General features: G+C 40.9%; 1 long non-coding RNA gene across 1 annotated transcript; it reads right to left on the minus strand.

Moving 5' to 3' along the window:
* Positions 1–67: 67 nt before the first annotated feature.
* LOC145076931 (uncharacterized) lies at positions 68–18,935 on the minus strand. The gene is made up of 3 exons (XR_013692872.1): positions 18,046–18,935; positions 17,553–17,596; positions 68–189 (listed from the first exon to the last, which is right to left on the minus strand). It is a non-coding gene; the product is annotated as an uncharacterized LOC145076931 (long non-coding RNA).
* Between the last annotated feature and the right edge of the window lie 907 nt (positions 18,936–19,842).

A 19,842-nucleotide genomic window follows, 5' to 3' on the forward strand; every position in this document is an offset into this window, starting at 1 on the left:
CCCAAAAACATGATCCAAAAATTTCATTTTTAATTTAATAAAATAGTATTCCAAAACATTATCCCTATAACCCAAAAGAAAATAAGTGTATCAAATATCATATCAATCAGAGTAATATCTCAAAAGCAGAATCCATATAGTGTGTGCGACGCAGTCATACTGAGCTCTTCCCTTAGAAACCAGAAGTACCTGAAACATAAACTAAAAACCGTAAGCACAAAGCTTAGTAAGTTCCCCAAACTACCCTATACCATACATAATAAATCACATACTGGGCCCCCGCTCGGTATACATATATGTTAGTCTTAGGCCTCGCCTGTCATTGGGCCTCGTCCACTATACACGTACAATATATATCACATAATCATTCTAACACATATAATGATCATAAAAAAATAGCATATGTTTTAGTCATTAGGCCTCAACCGGTATACATAGCAACACATAACACACGTAAGGATAATGCAGACTCCTAGCATCCTAACATAAACAACAGGGGCCAACATTGGTGCTTTAGACCCGCTAAACCCAGTGAGGAAACTCACCTCAACTGCCGAATCTCACTGCAAAACCCTAGTTGCTGCCCTAACGAATCCCCGGGATGTCAATAAAAAATAGCACCCAATTAATATTTGGGTTCCAATCCATAACCATAAGTCCAACAATCCATACTTGGGGTAAAAATACCATTTTACCCTTCACCTATTTTAGCCCAAGGCTAAGGCCCAAACTCAATATCTAAAAGGCCCAAAACCAAATAATCAACCAAGACCCACTTATGGCCCAATTTTCCAAATTGGGCCCAAACCCATTTATGGGCCTTACCCTAAAGCCCAACAATTTTCCTAGTCTAAACTCTTAGCCTAAAAGCTTGATTCCAGGTGGCCCACTAAGTCCCAAAGCAACAAATTCCAAAGAAATGACTCAATCGAGGTCCAAAAGTCGCGAAACCCAACAGACTGAGTACGTTGGGCGTACTCAGCTGTACTCTAAGCATACATGCAACTTGGGTTGTACGCCGCACTTAATGACTTGTACATCCAACGTACTCAACCATTAAGCCAAAATCAACCTTAAGAACTTAATGCTTACGACTAGAAGCCCAAACCACATATCCAAGTCCTAATAAGCGTTTATTACCATAAAGTCACTAACTTGGTGACTTTGCATGCCCCATAAAGACCCAACTCCAAAATATAACACCCTACTTTCATCAAATGGACATAAACTATTGCATGGATGAATCTAAACCTTAAAGGAGGAAACTTTATGCATCTATAACTTCAGAAACACCAAGAGTGGCAACTCAAAGCTCTCGGAGCGGTATTAAACCACTAGTTCTCATTCTTAGGGCCAAAAGGGACCAAAACACACAAATGATAGATCTAAGCCACTAATGAGAAAGTTCATAGCTTTTTACCTCAAACAATCTGGAAATGAAGTAAATAAACGAGGTCCACAAGCTCCACTACCTTGCACCAACCTTCTACTTCTTGAATATGAACCAAAACCACCAAAATGAATACAATGAGCTCAAAACACAAAGGAGAGGCTTAGGGTTTCATGCTTGATGCTATAGGGACAATGGAGGTTGAGAAATAAGGGTTTCATGGTCCATAATGATGTTTATATATTTCCCAACCTTGAAAATTAGGGTTTCTAAATGACTCACATACGCCCCGCATACATACACATACACTCAACGTACATGTCCAAAGTCTCGATCCCACCTCGCATGAGTATGCTAAGCGTACCATGCGGTACGCCCCGCGTACAACTCAAGGACCAAATATGCAACATTAATAACAATGAGGGTGTTGAGAGAAAAACTTGAGACACACTTGAACAAACGTTAGAACAATTATAGTTGCAGAATAGTTAATCTCAAAGGATCTAAAAGATCAAAAATAATAAGCTAACGAGTTAGATAGTTAGATAGTTAGTTGCGGAAATGTAAGGAAATATAAATGACAGCAGGTGATATATCAAGTAAACACATAAGTTGATTCATAACATGGAATGCATTCAAACCAAGTTATTGAGAGAGATCAAGTTTAGTGATAAAGTCATGAATGAGTTGCTCCGAAGAGGAATAATATTTAGTTATGATCTAGAGGATTTAGAGAGTAAGAAGAGATATGAGATGCGTAATAGAGAGATGTAATAGATACACTTGAAGATTGTTCAGATAGATATTTTTAAACTGTGAAAGAATGAGCTCTATATATAGAGACTCAAGAATTACATTTGATCAACTCTCTAAGAGTAGCCATGCAAGGCATACTGGACAATAGAGATTATTACAGAAAAGATAGATAAAATTAAACTAAGTAAAGTAAGTATGACTACGGTTGGATAAATGACTTCGGATTAGGCTGCTGATGATAGCTTGACTGTGGATCCTTGAGGGCTGCGGTAGACTAAGTTAAGAGGGTCACTTCATGATTCAACAATTTCCCCCTAAATGATCTCTTTAACTTTTCTTCACCTATCAAGTTTAATGAAATTGATCAGAATCCACCAAAACTTCCTGATATTTTCCAACCAGGTGATCCTTCTTAAAATCTCGAACTTGACTTCGGCAGTCGTGTGTTTTGATTTTTCTACTGCGGTTCGACAGATTTCAAGTTGCTTCCTTGTAAGACGATTCATGGAGGTCATGTGAATGAAGTATTTGACTTGATCAACCTTCCTTTTGAAGATGACCCCAAGTTCAGGGAAGTTTGTTGCACCTAGGGATCTTTCTTGATAACCATCGGTAGGCATTGGTGCAGGATCTAGTGGTGGTAGATCGAACTTCTTGGAAATTGTTGGGTAGATGTCCGCATCAATCTTTGCGAAGTCGCAGACTGTTTCCTTCAGAAAAATGCTTGCCCTTTCAAGCATTATCTTCATTTTTGGATACTTTTCACACTTGTTTTGGAACACCTTTGCTATTAGAAATACTTCTTCTGGGTTCATACATGCGAAGTCAGCTTGGGTGCGGACATAGTCCTGATTACTTCTAGTAAGTGTGTATTGAACGAAGTCATCCTTCATGAATTTCCGGGGTTTCAAGTTCTTGACTGCGGATGGTCTATCGTTAGACCAGATTTTCTCTATGGAAGAGGCATGTTTGGCATGGAAACGATTGAGTCTCTCAAATTCCATAGGCAGTCTTCTGTGATCCGGTAGGCTACTGTCAAATTGCTCAAATACCGTGAAGTATTTAGCATTTGGGGAGATTAGAACATCCCGATATCCATCAGAGGGGGGTTCAGCATAGGTAAGGTAGGGTTTGCAGTCATCGTCCAGTAGTCTGCGGTGGGGATTGATCCAAGAGTTTATCAAGGATTCATCCATGACAGTTTCGAAACCGCATTCTCTCCATACGAGTTCAACAAACTTAGCTGTTTTCCAGTAATCTTTCTTCTGTTTTGTGACGGGAGAGTCATTGGAGCTTGCTGAAGACATGTCAGGAGCTAGATTCTTGAAGTGAAGGGGAGTCTCAGGTCGTTCAGGAGAGGGAACGATTTTTTGTTGCGGTGGAGGTGACTGATTGCTTGGACTCTTGTGAGGAGATGGTTGCGGTGAAGGAATTTTCTTAGTTGTGATGGGGGGGACTTCTATGATGAGAATCGTTGTTGAATTGATGGTCTTCTTCATTATGATCTTCTTCACGATGGTCTTCTTCACTTTCCCCTCTTGAAGAGTTCAGACTCGGAGTCTCCTCAAGCCATTGTTTGAGACCATCGACCTTGGCACACACCTCCTAAAATTGAGCTTTGAGAACGTCATCCAGTTGTTGATTGTCTGGGATGGTGGTGTTGAAGAGTAGGCGATGAATCTCCTTTGTGAGATGTAGAATTTCAGGACCAAGGAAATTGGACGATAGGGATCGTTGAAGTCTGTTGATGGTTGCATGAAAGACTGAGATAGTGGACTCATAAGCAGTGTGAGTCTCAGCTATCAGTTTCTGTTAAAGAGTGGATTGGTCCGCAATGGCTGTTTGCAGATTTTCTTTGATTGCGGATACCTCAAAGATGAGGTGCTCCGCAACAGCCATGAATTCCTTGTGATATGCTTGTCGATGGACTGAATCCCCATTTCCACTTTGAGAGAAATCCTCTCAGCAGCTAGACGTTCCCTAGTCTCCAATCTTTCAATCCTTTCGATCAAGGACTGCGGTACTGGATGGTCTTCAGATTGCGGTTGAGTGGACTCGACCGCGGCAAGAATTTGATCTACTTTGGATTGTAGATTCAAGAATTCTTTTCTAGACACAACCATCTTCTTCTTTTTCTTTTTCTCCTTGGGCTTAGAGGTTAAGTGTTGAGAACCACTCGATTCCTCTTCTTCATCAAACATCATTAGGTCATCATCCGAAGGGCTAGCCTGATTTACCTTATTTAGATCAACATCATCAAATCCGAAGGTGGGAGCAGAGCTGACTTCTATTGTGGTGCCTTCGTCTTGAGAATCTTTAGCAGTTGGAGTTGGAGGGGGCTTTGAAGGAATTTGATCAGCAGTCGCATCTTGAGCTTTGCGGATTGTATCAGCCACGTCGTCCATCAAAGCTTGAACTTTGTAGATAGTAGATACAGTATTGGCATTATTGATTGCGTCTGCCCAATACTTCGCTACAGACTGAATCTCTTGTTGTTTCTGTTGAAGTTGCTTTGTTTGACGTGCCTTTCTTGCTTGAAATTCCCTACGGAAAGCGGAATATTTCTTGGCTTCGGCTTCATTTGTTGGTTGATACTTGCTCCATGAATCGTTGAGGTCAATTTCATCAATTCCTTCAAAACGCACCAAGGTGTCCCTCGGGTTCACGGATCCTTGCACATTGGTGCTCACCGTGCCTAAACCACCTGTAACAGATGTAAGCAAAGTAGGATTTCCAGAGCTTCCTCGGTCTCCTTGACCTAGGGTGAAGTCTGGCCTTAGCTCAGTTCTGGCAAAGGCTGAAGAATCGCCTTGCGGTTGGGAAGGTGTTTGAAGGGTTTGGGTAACAGACAAAAGAATGGATTTCAACTCCTCAGGGGAAAAGAAGTGTAGACGGGAAGCCCTGGAGACCTTAGGGCGGGATCCAGTTCCATCCTCTTGGGATTGACCTAGGGGAGAGTCTCCACGTTGCAGTGAAACAGACGCACCATCTGCGTCGGAGTGGTATTGGATGGTTGATTTGAATGGGTGTGCGGCCACCCCAAGGACTACCGGAGCCTTTTGAGAGGTTGCGGTATCAGTACGGTCACACATTTGGCCTTTGGGATTGGTTTTTCTTTTCTTGAGGATTGAGATGGGTTAATCGTCCTCATCAAAATCACTACTAGAGGGAGAGGGAGATTTATGTTTGCTTGGTTCGACATTTGTGGGCACAGATTGGATGATTTTTCTTTTCTTTGAAGGATTAGCTTGTTTGGGAGCATCCTTTTTCTTAGGAGTGCCTTGTTTCTTGGTGTGGCGGGGGCCTTGATGAGCTGAGGCTAACTGCTTACGTCTTTATGATAAAGACAAGTTGGAAAGAGTGGTGGAAGATGGGACTGCGGTACTACCAGGGACAGTGATTGCGGATGGGGTTTGTAGAGGCGGGGTAGGAAGGTATGGGGCAATACCTTCCGTAGCCTCAATATGGTCTGAGACAGTAGAAGTTTCAAGAACAAGAGTAGAGAGAATGTGGGTTGGTAGTCGTCTGATAGGTCCAAAAGCAGATTGATCAAAAGAGGGATTGTACCTTTTGAGATCTTTGGTGATAAAGAGATTGATGTCGTTACCCATGCTAAGTCCTGCATCCGCATGGAGATCTGATATGCATAGAGACCAGAACCTGGAAAACGTGAGTTCGGTATGGTTCTCTCTTGGACTTTTCTTGGGAATGTATTACAAGAAGTCGTCCCATAAAATCTGACCGTAGTTGACATCATGGCCATTAAAGATGCTCCACACTAATTCCAGGAGCTTGAGACCCATATTATCCGTGCCTCCGGTTCTGTCGGACAGGCTGCGGATCACAAAGTGGCAAACAAATTGCCATACTGGAGGCAATTGATTTTTCTTGAATTCTCCTATGCCTTTGATCTTCTTTTGATAACCCATCTAGTAAAGTGCAGAAAGGATGTCCGCCATGCTTGGAGTGAAAACCTTGATTGAAGCATGAACAAGGAGGTTGATGGCAATGAGAGACTTTTCTTTAGTCAGAATGACCAAAGAATCGTTTACTAAGTTTAGATGCACTTCTTGAGGATTTTTGAGAGGTCGATACGCTGAGAAAGCACATTTGAAAATGGTTGAAAGTGGAACCACATCTGTGATTGAATTGAAGGGTCCAAACAGTGGGTGATTGGACAGAAACTTGATCATCAACTTTGTTGGAGCATTATAGAAGGAATGCTCTTCGAACACAACCCTAAAATTGATCGAGGCAATCGTTGGCGTTGGGTGTCTTGAAGCAGAGTCAGAACTAGTAGGGTTTACTGATCCAAATGCCTTGGAGTGTTTCTTGGAGATGCCTGATTTCACCATTGTTAGGAGTTGAAGAAGCTTTGCAAGAGAAAAACAGAGTGCAAGAAAAGGTTCGAGGTTCAGAAAGTGTAAACGTTTCTTGGGGAAGAAGAAGGAGGGTTTTATAGTGGCTAATTTGGAGCGGGAAACGATTTTACCCTAAGTGAAATTAGGTAAAATGTTTGGGTGTTTTTCTTGGATTAGGAGAGATAATCTCAGCCACAGATTAAGAAAAAGGTTTAATCTATATTTTTGAGATTTACCAAAAAGGGTTGGCATTTAATGAAATGTCAGGCTTCAACACCACGTCTGAAGAACGTGTGGTGAGGGTGGGATTAATCCGTTGTGTAAAGGGGAAGTTGTAATGGATTAGAAGTTTTGGGGTAATAGGAAGAGACAGTTTAAAAAGGATTTGATTTTGGGAAATCGTTATTTTTGTCATCATACCAAAATAGGTCTGACATGAGGTTTATTCAAAAAGAATGGGACAGTTACACAAAGAATATTTTTTTAATGTTTTCTCTATTTAATGAAGGATCATTAAATAGCACACCATGATTTTAAAAAAATGAAACAGTTTGAAAATCAATTAAAGTGACTGTGGATTAAAACTTCATTGCGGCTGGATCATTTGCCATCGGATGGATGACTACGGTAGAAGAACTGAGGAGAGCACTTGAACAAAGATTAGTAATAACAAATAGTAAGGACCATTAAAGTATAAGTATGATATATGGTTGCGGTACATCGGATATATCAAAACCATCTATCATAGATAACTTCAACTAGGACCGCAACAGAGACCAAGGATGGTCTGCGGTACCTATCAATTCAAAAAGAATTATGGGTCCGGATTCATCATTCCTAACATTTGTAAGAAATTGTTGAATTTTGTAGAGTCAAGTTCCTTTGTGAATACATCAGCAATCTCTTCATGAGTATGGACAAAAATTGGTTCAATGTTACCTTTCAGGATGTGGTCTTTGATGAAGTGATACCGTAGTTCAATATGCTTGGTCTTGGAGTGCTGAATTGGATTGTGAGAAATCGCTATAGCACTTTCAGAGTCACAATAGATTGGTATCCGCAACATTCTGTATCCGTAGTCCAATAGTTGTGTTTTCATCCATAAGACTTGTGAGCAACAACTGGCTGCGACCACATATTCAGCTTCTGCGGTAGACAATGACACACAATTTTGTTTTCTTGATGACCAGTTGACGAGTCTTCCACCTAAAAATTGACATCTACCCGAGGTGATTTTACGATCCAGTTTACATCCGACATGATCCGCATCTGTGAATGCTTGTAGGCTGAAGTCGTTCCCTGCGGGGTACCATAAGCCAAGAGTCTTGCTACCCTTTAAGTACCGTAGAATTTGCTTGGCTGCGGTCATGTGTGACATTTCGGGTCAGCTTGGTACCTTGTGCATACACCCATTGCAAAGACTATATCTGGTCGGCTTGCGGTGAGGTACATCAAAGAGCCAATAATACATCTATAAGTCTTGTGATCAACTGATTCACCTGAGGGATCAGCAGATATCTTATATCTGAAGGCCATGGGGACTTTAGCCGAAGAACAATTATCCATTGAATATTTCTTTAACAGTTCAGAGGTGTATTTATCCTAATGAATGAATATCCCTTGAGGGACTTGTTTCACTTGAAGTCCTAGAAAGAAGTTAATCTCTCTATTCATGCTCATTTGGAACTTGTTGGTCATGAGCTTAGCGAATTCATTTACCATCTTTTGATCAGTTGAGCCGAAAATGATATCATCCACATATATTTGTACAAGCATTAGATGATCACCATTTGCTTTTCTAAATAAAGTGGGATCAATCACTCCTCTTTTGTATCTAGACGAGACAAGAAATTCAGAGAGAGTCTCGTACCATGCTCTTGGGGCTTGTTTTAGACCATAGACTGCTTTTTCAAGCTTGTAGCAGTGGTCTAAGAATTCAAGACTTCCGAAACCCGGAGGTTGCTGAAGATAGACTTCCTCTTTTAATTCGCCGTTGAGAAAAGCACTTTTCACATCCATTTGATGAGTCTTGATGTTCTTGTGTGCTGCGTATGCTAAGAAGATCCGGATGGCTTCCATTCGTGCTACCGGAGTATACGTTTCATCATAGTCAATACCTTCAAGTTAACTATATTCCTTGGCAACTAGTCTTGCCTTGTTTCTTATGGCGGCACCAAATTCATCCAACTTATTCTTGTACACCCATCTGGTACCTACAATGGTGTGACCTTGTGGTTTTGGAACGAGCTACCATACTTTGTTTCTTTTGAATTCTTCTAGCTCTTCTTGCATTGCGGAAATCCAGTCTGGTTCTAGTAATGCTTCTTTGATCTTTTGGGGTTCGACCGAGGATAGAAACGTTGCGCAGTGACAGTGATCAGATAAGTCCTTGAATGATCGAGTCTGGATTCCTGCGGATGGGTTGCCGATGATTTGACCTGGCGGGTGGTCTCTCGTCCTAACATGCAGATAGGGTTGCAGATGATCAACAGCTGCGGTGGAGGGAATATCTTCAATATCAGAAGACTCTGCGGTTGGAGAAGGCAGTTCCCTTGGATTTGAGAACATCCAGCTGAATTGTCTTGAACTGGGAAGGAGGGATCAGAGTTTTCTTGGGCAGATGGTGACGGTTCCCCCTGGAGTGCAGACGGGAGTTCCTCTTGAACCTGCAAAGGTTCCCCCTGGATTGCGGATGGGAGTGTGATAATCCTTGAACCTGTTCTTGTGTCAATGTTTTCTATGTTTTCATCATCCGAATCTGAAGAAACGTTTGATGGTTAAAACTCCCTACGGATTGGAGCTACATCTTCTAGTACTGGAACCTCGATGGTTGTTGCATGGTCCGGAGTTGAGTTTTCCCCCTCAAACGGCGAGGTGGAAGTATTTAGAGATACTTCATCGGACAGTGTTGGACCAGATACGTCAGCATGCTGCTGCTGAAGTTCTAGGGATACAAGGACTTCAGATAACTTGGCTGTATCTACCGGATCGAAGAGATCGTCATAGTTTACTTCAACTAGATTTAATGGACCCGAAGAGACAGGAATATCACTTTCTAGAATTGTTGTGGTTTCAGTTGATGGAGCGGTGTTGCGGATGTGATAGTCATCAAATTTCACATCGAAGCTTTCAATTATCAACCTTGTGCATATAATGAGAACTCGATAAACAACCTTGTTAGTGGAGTAGCCAAGGAAGATGCCTTCATCAGACTTTGGTGCGAATTTGTTGAGATAGTCTCTGTTGTTGATTATGAAACATCTACACCCAAATATATGAAAGAATCAAACATTTGGCTTGCGGTTGTTAAGGCCCTCATATGGTGTTTTCTTGAGACGTTTTCACACAATGCTTCGGTTTTGTACAAAATAGGTTGTGGCCACTGCTTCGGCCCAGAAGTAGAGAGGAAGGTGTGCAAAGTTGAGCATAGATCTGGCAGCTTCTACTAGAGTGCGGTTCCTTCGTTCTACTACCACATTTTGTTGCGGTGTGTAAGGAGCTGAGAAGTTGTGAGTAATGCCTTTGGAAACCAAGAAACTATTTAGGAGATGGTTAGTAAACTCGGTTCCATTATCACATCGGATACGTCTAACTGGTAACTTGATCTGAAGTTCAATTTCCTTGATCAAGTTGATCAACACCTGCGGTGTTTCTGACTTGAGTCGAAGAAAGAAGACCCATGTGAAACGTGTGAAGTCATCCACTATGACCAATATGTATTTCTTGTGATGAAGACTGGCTACAGTGGATGGACCGCAGAGATCAATGTGTAAGAGTTCCAATGGTTCAGAAATTGAGGAGTCAATCACCGTGGGGTGACTTGCCTTGAATTGTTTTCCACATTCACATGCAGGACAAAGAGTATCATTGTTAAACTTGAGGATTGGAAGACCTCTGACTAGTTCTCTAGTGACCAAATTGTTAATGTATCTGAAGTTGAGATGGGCGAGCTTGCGGTGCCATAGCCAGCTGACTTCGGATACTGCTTTGGATAGGAAGCATAACTGCGGTTTGCCTATGATTAGAGATACATCCAGAGGGTACATAGTACCTTTGGATCTGGACTTGATCAGACAAGTGCTCCTATTGCTTGTCATTACATAGCAAAATTGGTCATCAAATTCAACACGATGGTCTGCTTTACATAGTTGACCAACACTGATGGGATTGTGTTTAAGGCCTTTACATAAGCAACCTTTTGAATAGAGAAGGTTCCCGTAGTAAGAACACCATAACCTCGGATTATCCCATTCGCATTGTTCCCGAATGTGACGTTTCCACCGTTGCAAATTGGCCTGAAATCTCGAAGGTATTCTAACCTTCCCGTCATGTGCAAGGAGCAGGCATTGTCGATTAACCATTCTTCTTCTTGTTCCTCCTTGCACAAGGCCTGAGAATTACACAGTCAATTTAGGCATCCAAACTAGTTTGGAGCCTGGGACAAAGGATGAGTTTCTGATTGATGCATAAATCGAGGTTGCAGGGACTGGTTTCGTGTCAACTTTTAATCCTAGTCCTGGGTGTTTGTGAGTTTTTGGAGTGTTGTGTTGTTTTGAAAAGTTACGAGGTTTCTAAAAAGGATCAATTTTGACATGAGATAACCTTTTCTGACAACTACATTGACATTGACAAGCTGAAATTTTGTCTTTTGTTTTGACATTTTGTTTGTTCAACGGGCGGAATGATGAGGTAGACTTGTGACTGGTCCGAGGTTGGTAGAATCTAACATTTGAGCTGTTGGAATTTGAAAAAGTTCTTTTCGAATAAGATTTAGCACGTGTAAAGTCTTTAGACCTTTTTCTAGGATTTGGTAAAATGCCCTTCCACTTGTTGAAATTTTGATGGGACTTTAAAAGTGTTGGAGTGGGTAAGATACCTTTCCATTTTGGATCATCTGAGGAATAGATTTGAAAACCATTGCTACGAAAAGACCTTTCTTTCTTTTGGGTTTTGTTAGATGAGTTAGGAAGGGATGTTGAAACTGCACATTCCTTTTTTCATGTTTTCTTGATGGGATAGTTTTTTGAAAAATAGTGAACATAAACAAACTTTTCTGGACTCTTAGATTTTGGAAATCTGATATGTCTTTTATTTTTAGACAAGGCTTGTCAATTTGTGCCTCGGGATCGAATATCCTCTTTGAAAGCCTTTTTTGCTAAAGTTTTTGGAAAACCGCAATCATTAGTGTTCAATTGCGGTTTCTTGGAAACCTTTGAAAAGTTTTAACAACGAGGCTTGACTCATCAGAACTTGAAGATTCAAGGTTTTGAGAGCATTGACCTACTTCAAAGTTTTCTATGGGTAGTTCATGGTGAATAGGTTGAAGAGTCACAGAGCTTTTTATTGTGGCCTGTCGTAAGGAAGACTTAGCTACCGTAGCGTAAGTCTGAGTCGTGACTTCAGTGGGACTTTTCTGAGGATCATGACTGCAGTGAGAGGCACTGCGGTCTGAGGACAAAGGTGGAAAGTCCTGTGAGACTTCAGGACTTTCTATGACAATTTCTTCATTAACCAAATTTTCAATAGCTTCACTTTCATTGAACAATTTTTCTATTAATAGATTTAAGCGTACAATCTCACTTTGAGCTAAATCTCTTTGGTTCAAAGCTATTTCTAGTTGTGTTTCACTCAACATTCTTGCATATTTTTCTAACTCTAAATCCTTTTCTAACATGGCCATTTTGAGTGTTTTGTTGTCCAGTCGTCCTCTTACATGAAACATCTCTTGGGACGCTATGTTCTTCTCATCTAAGGCTTTGTTGTAGTCTGTAAGGACGGCAACACAAGTGTCATTAAGATTGTCTATGAAGGGTTGACAGTCATGCATGTTATAGTTTAGAGTTTGAATCATGAGTTTTACCTGTTCGACAATGCTTAGAGTTCCATCCTTTGCCATGTAGCAGTAGTTCCTTTCCAGCTTTGTAGACCCATCATCATCAGCAGTTGCTAGCATGCAAATTTTGCCTTTTCCTTTGATATTGCTGATGGTTTCTTCTTCATCTCCAGATGACCAAACTTGATTCTCTCTTTTGACATGGGACACGTATGCCCTAGCCTTTTCCTTTTCCTCCAATTCTTGAGCCATTCTAAGGTAGAATGCTCTGTCTTTCACCACATTTGCTTTGCAATCCTTTGCAAAAGGATTCTCTTTGTTGCACTTGTGACATATTACAACATCACTTTTGTCTTCTGAGGGGGTACTGGAGTCAGAGGTTTGAATGGATTGCGGTGCCTCCTTTGGTTGAGTGTTTTTAGATTACGGTGGTGGATGAGAACTTTTAGGATAATGAGAGTGATTGTTTTGTGGGTTGAAGTTACGGTTGAAAGGAGGTTTGTTGAATTGTTGATTCTTGCGAAAAGAGGGAGGTGGTAGCTGGTTGAACTGTTTACTAACAAGAGCAATAGCCTTTTGAAATTCTTCTTCATCATCATACTCTGAGTCGGCTTCGTACGACTGCGGTGTAGTATCATACGAGGGAGAGTAAGATTGATTATGTGGAGCTTGTGCTACAAAAGCAAGTGGTCCTCCGAAGTCAGCACAGTCTTTGAGTACGGTGGATTCTTGTGCTTGCAGTTCCCTATAGAGCTTGTAGAGAGTCAAAGAATGAATCTTTTTATCCCCTTAGACTATCATCTTAGCAGTAGTCCAATGTCTTCCTAAACCGTTGAGAAATTGAAGGTTTGTTTCATGGTTACTGCGGATGGTGCCAGCATTCGATAACTTGGTGACTATTAGATTGAACATTTTGAAGGAGTCTTCTAAACTTTCGCCAGTATGAGCTTTGAAGTTGTTGAATTCATTGAGTGCAGTTGTGAGCTTCTTATCTTGAGCTTCTGAGCCTTCGTACAAATTCTTGAGAACATCCCAGATCTCTTTTGCTGATTTACAGTTTATGATAATGTCGAAGTTGTCAGGAGCAACTCCACAAGAGATTTCATAAAAAGAAACAACATCATTTTCCATTTTATCGAGATCATCTTTGGTGGGACAGTTCATGACTGGTTGTCCTCCTCCTAGTCTGGTTGTGGTGCCATCAGTTTGAACTGGTGTAAGAACAAGGACATGTGGTCCTTCTTCAACAGATCGTCATACATCTCTACCAAGTCTCCTTAAGTACCTTTCCATTCTCTGAGACCAGTGATGGTATTCATTTGCCACCAATATTGGAGATCGATTAGAACCACCAACATTGTTGGAAACATTCAGAGATAGTGCTTGTGCCATTTTCCTTGTTTTTTTTTGTTTTTTTTGTTTTAAGAAATGAGCTTCGGTGGTATAGAAGGCCCTTTAAAAATCGAGTTTTGTTTTTCAAAAAGCAACCAATATGTCTCTGATACCAATTGTTGAGAGAAAAACTTGAGACACACTTGAACAAACGTTAGAACAAGTATAATTGCGGAATAATTAATCTCAAAAGATCTAAAAGCTCAACAATAATAAGTTAACGAGTTAGATAGTTAGATAGTTAGTTGCGGAAATGTAAGGAAATATAAATGACAGCAGGTGATAGATCATGTAAACACATAAGTTGATTCATAACATGGAATGCATTCAAACAAAGTTAGTGAGTGAGATCAAGCTTAGTGATAAATCACGAATGACTTGCTCCGAAGAGGAATAATATTCAGTTATGTTCTAGAGGATTTTGAAAGTAAGAAGAGATATGAGATGCGTAATAGAGAGATGTAATTGATGGACTTGAAGATTGTTCAGATAGATATTTTAAACTGTGAAAGGATGAGCTCTATATATAGAGACTCAAGAATTACATTTGATTAATTCTCTAAGAGTAGCCATGCAAGGCGTACTGGACAATAGAGAGTATTACAGAAAAGATAGATAAATTTAAACTAAGTAAAGTAAGTAAGACTGCGGTTGGATAGATGACTTCGGATGCAACTGCTGATGAGAGCTTGACTACAGATCCTTGAGGGCTGTGGTAGACTAAGTTAAGAGGGTCACTTCATGATTCAACAAAACCAGAGAATCACAAATCCACCTGGGGTTGAACATACCTGCTTCTGGAGAGGTTCACCGATCGATATCTGCCCAACAAACCTGAAAACATCAGTCCGGACAGCAACTGATAAAACCTTCAATGCCTGACACTCAACTTGAGAATTCCCAAATCTCCCCCACTTAGGGTTCTAACCACCACTCAATGGTTAGAAATCAACTCATAACTCAAACCGGCTAAACCAGGTACGTTTTTTTTCCTGACCATGGAATGGATAACGTACGTAAAACGATCCTCCTGCTACAGATCAATCAGAACCCAAGAGAAACCTGAATTTCAGCTGAAGACTTCCAGCGTGCAGAATGACATATAACGACCCCCAATAACCCAAAGAAATATCAGATAGTCAACCCGGAATATAACTTACCCAATCCAACAATATACCAACACAATACAATTCTTGATACAACCCCGAAGAATATAGGGGATCACACACCCTCAAAACATCCAAAGAAGTCCTGACCTCCTCCTCCTGAGTTACCCTAACCAACCTGAGGTCACGCAAGAAACTCCCCTTCGATCCCAGGTGACATGAACTAATCCCTGTTTACAATCCAAATGACAATCCGGCACCCGACCTACCCGAGAATATGGTACCTAACTCTCCTTGCAAGATACTCATGCCAAATCGACCAACCTGTGCTCACCAGTGCTGGAATACTTTCACCAACCCCTGCGACCAACTGACCCTGAGCTGGAAATACAACCTGACCCAGAGGTCACAAGCCTGCTCACTCCTTTGAACTCAGAAAACTGAAAGGGCACAACCCTTGCCCTCGATAACAACATTCCAATCCATCAATCAACCCTTCTACTTCCAGCTACAAAACTCGAGCTGGTCATAATTATCACTCCCTTCCTGATCCCCGCGACTCACACCCTGGCCTCGAGCAAAACCCTCGAAGCCTTAAATCCAGAAACTCCTGTGACAACCTCTCCTGCTCAATCGCAAAATGTAACGAGTACGGAACATCTCCCTAATCCCAAGTAACTGCAGCTCACTACTCATCAAAATACGTCCCAGTAATAAGTCTCCACCAATCCTTCGCCCCGGACCTCAGCAGGTTCAGAGCGCACCTGACCTCCTGGTCAGCAGAACATGAACATGTGAAGCAATATCCCTCCACATCAGACAGCCACCTAATGGCTACAATCGGGTCTTGAACCCCATCAAAAGTTGGGGCTTCGTGTTATCAAAGTCCCGATACTGGAAAGCTCGAATGGCTCCTCCCCTGCCACCGTTACAGTTGCTGTAGCTGTCGCGACAGCTGTCTCGGCAATGGCGGCATAGCGATCATCAAAATACTTAACCATGGTAGTCTTGATAGACCCAAACATCCTCGACAACTATCCCCGGACAATCTCGATCACCTCCTTCTAGATGATCTCCCTAACACGATCTTTTGACAATACTAGACTATCCTGGCTACCAGCCCCCGATCCATACCCGGATATGGTCTCAAGACGTCTCGTAACCACCATTATAATAATACCCCAGAAAGATCTCTGATAGTCCATATAATAAAAGGGAACCAACTCCCAACCAAACCCTAGGGGTTGTCACTTCCTTGACATGCGTATGGATCATGTGCTTCCAGTAGTACGGGCCCATACTACCTTCCACACCTATCCATATTTGTCCCAAGTATCACCACAACACCCTAACAATATACATAAACATAGCGAGCACTCAATCATCACCCCTATAGGAATGCTAAATATCTCATAACTATCCTTTCGGCCTCTCACAACACACCCATGAAACTTCAACCAACCATGCAGCACTAGAGTATGCTAGTCACATATAACGTTGGACCCTATAGACTTTCAAATATCTGATCCTAACCTAATCCCCCAATCAAACAAGAATAGAACATAAGGCCAAACCAAACATTCTCAGGCTATAAGATCTTAATTATGTATAACTATGATGTATACACTAAGCAACTACAGTAATGATGTCAATCTCATATAAGGAAAACCCAAGGCTAGCAGGCATCATATAATCAGACAATTTCTATCATGCAATTCCTGAAGATTCCTAGCCTATCTCTAGCATGTTGTTCTATCACATCATAACATCAAATAACAGTATGGTATTTTGGGGTCTATCCGCGAGCTCCGGCTGATCGTACACTTGCTTCCTCCTTCATTATTTGAAAACCATTTGAAAATCCTTTTTAAAATATTTTTCCTTGATTTGAGATTGGATTCACACAATGTTCCTCCAATTCACTCAAACCAAGGCTATGATACCAACTTGTGACACCCATAAAAATCATGCCAAATTCGAACTTTTTTTTAAAACGTTTCAAAACCATTAATCATTACAAACTTGTTTTCAAAATGTATAATATCAGAGTTTTCCCAGAAACATAAACAAAACATGAGGAGTTGTACGATCATGCCTTTGCCTTGTCGTGATCCTCTGATGTACCTGAAACAACAAACTGAAACTGTAAGCCCGAAAGCTTAGTGAGTTCCCCCAAAATACCAATACCATAAAACATATCAATAACATATAAACAAACAGCATGCAAATGAGCCTTCAGCCTGACTGGACCACCCCGTAGTGCCTATAGCCTATCTGGACCGCACTCCGAGCCTTCAGCACGTCTGGACCGCCTTGCAGGGCCTACAGCATATCCGAACCTCTCTCCGGGTCTTCGTCCTGACTATACCGCCTCGCAGGGCCTATAGCCTATCCGGACCGCCCTGGGTATGTTGGCCTACAGCACGAAGCAGGACTGCCTCAACCCAACCCCAAACAAAACAATCATGTGCACATGGATATCATATAAACAATAGCATGCATACAACAGTCAGACCAATCTAACAGATCACAAAACATAGCAACAATCTTATATACCAGGAACACCGACCTAACCAGATCACTAAGCATAGCATAACACCATCCTAACTACCAGGATGTAAATCAGTAAGCATATCACACAATAATCCGAAAACAATCCATAAAGGGCCGGTTTTGGTGCCTTAGACCCTATTGATGTAGTGAAGATAACTCACCTGGATCAAAGAGCTGAATCCCATCAGTAGCTATCACCAACCACCTGATACCAATCATGGTCAAACCTCAGTCTGAGACTAATATCCATACACTAATAAAATAAAACTTATGCTTCAATGGACCTAAATATGGATCACACTACACATGATCATTTTAATTATCGTGAGAATATTCATTTCAATTCAAAGTGGGATAACACCGAATCTTAGAGTCTAGCAAACTACAATAATTAGATAAACCCCATTTACAAGTTGTGAGCCCATGAAACTTTATTATTATTAATCCATTAAAAATTATATATAACAAGAAATGAAGTCCATAATAGCAACTAGCCCACATTCTATAATAATATGAGAGTTGAGTCCATTTAGATTTCATTAGAATTCTTAAGCCCAAGAGATGAATAACCCATCAAGGAGTCCAAAGGTTAATGGCCCATATCAAAATAACCTAATATAGCATGATCAGTCCAAAAGCAAGGAGACCCTTTACCTAAGTGATCTTCCTCCGCCGCCTGAAGGTTCCCTGTCGACGTCACCTCCAGCGATGCAGCTTCACCTGTGCAGCCTCCTTCTCCGGCGACATCTCCCTCTTTCTCTTTATCTTACATCATCCTCTCAAATCTCCCATTACCCGATATCCTTGAAAGCATTAACAATGAATTACTTTTTTTGGCGACAGTAAGGCTGAGATTTCAAGGGCAAGACGAAGATTAAGGACTCCGTTAACCACCACCGCCATTGACGGTTTATCACCGATGACATTGCTCACCAGAACCATTGAATCCTTTCTGAACATCACTATCTCAACTCCAGCAAAACCCATTCCCGTTCTCTTTAAAGGCACCAACAAAAGCTTCCATTCCCGGCGACGATTCCTTATACACTGACGCCGGCGGTTCTATCTCATTCCCATTATCAAGTTTTAATCATTGCTCACATCCCGTTCTCTACATGTTGGTCAAGAGGAGCTCACCATGAACCCAAATGGCCCTCCGACATGTACCTCACCACCGAAGGTTGAGCTCATCGCTCAAACCATTATGATGCCTCACCGATGGTATTGCCCTCTCCAACGGTGCCTTCATCTTCGGCGAAGTGAGCTAGACCCGCCTCCTAACATCGACGTCTCATCGCCTTACTGTCTCTCTTTATTTTTCTCAATATCAATCTCTCTCTGCCTCTCTCTTCAGCCGCACACACACACATGCTTACCCTCACTAGTCTAGGGTTTTTGGGTTGATTACATACATGCTAGGATGCGATTACCACCAATGGGATGAAGGATCTCCTGCCTCCCACGATGTCGTGATGCAGGGAACAGGGGAGCAGAAGTTTCCTAAATTGATAGAAACAACACCCATAGTTTAGACTTTTGATAGTTTTAACCCATGCTTGATTTCCTCCAACAAAAGAAGTTTCTGAAATAGCATAAAACCCCCCCTAGAACTTTACAATTTAGCTTTATTGTTATTATTCTAATCTAATAAATCCCATTTTAATTAATTTACTCCTTTAAACTATTATAATGCCACACTAAACGATTAAATCCATCCAAATAATTATTTGCGCCCTTTTTTACTATACTCACCATTCCGTAAAGTTTACTTTCTAATCATTCAACCACCCATGCTATTTCTTAAACCTCCTTTTTTTTTTCTCTCTCTCTCTCTCTCTCTCTATATATATATATATATATATATATATATATATATATATATGGAAACGGGATGTTAGTTAGTATTCTTGTATAAGTATATAAAGAAGAGATAAGGCCAAAAACTATATATATAAATGGAAACGGGATGTTAGTTAGTATTCTTGTATAAGTATATAAAGAAGAGATAAGGCCAAAAACTAGCTATTTTTTTCTTGTGAATTCTATCCTCTTTTCTCTTACAAAACGACAAGCATGGAGCTCACTTTCCCTCTCCTTCTTCTTATGATTTGGTGCAAGATTAAAGGTCATATATGTTTCTTCTATTTAAGGTTTATTTGGTATAAATCTTAAAGCTTAAGAACAACATGTATACAAGTAAATACTAACATGTTTTTGTGGATTATCCTTGCCCGATGGATACTTGTAGAGAGCTTGTCCTTTAAAGCTTCTTGTCACACTTCATCAACTTCCAATCTCTCATGAGAATCAAAGTCTTCCAAGGCTATATAATTTTTCCTTCTATGCTTGTTTTAATCTTTCCTAAGTTTTGTAAAATGATCATTGGTGGGTAAATGATTTTAGTTTATACAAGCATAAAATTGCTTCTGTTGCTAAACTCATAGTTTTGAC

Source organism: Lactuca serriola, chromosome 9 (genome assembly GCF_051521515.1).
Source record: "Lactuca serriola cultivar US96UC23 chromosome 9, Lser_US96UC23_V15, whole genome shotgun sequence".
In the NCBI taxonomy this organism is placed as follows: Eukaryota; Viridiplantae; Streptophyta; class Magnoliopsida; order Asterales; family Asteraceae; genus Lactuca; species Lactuca serriola.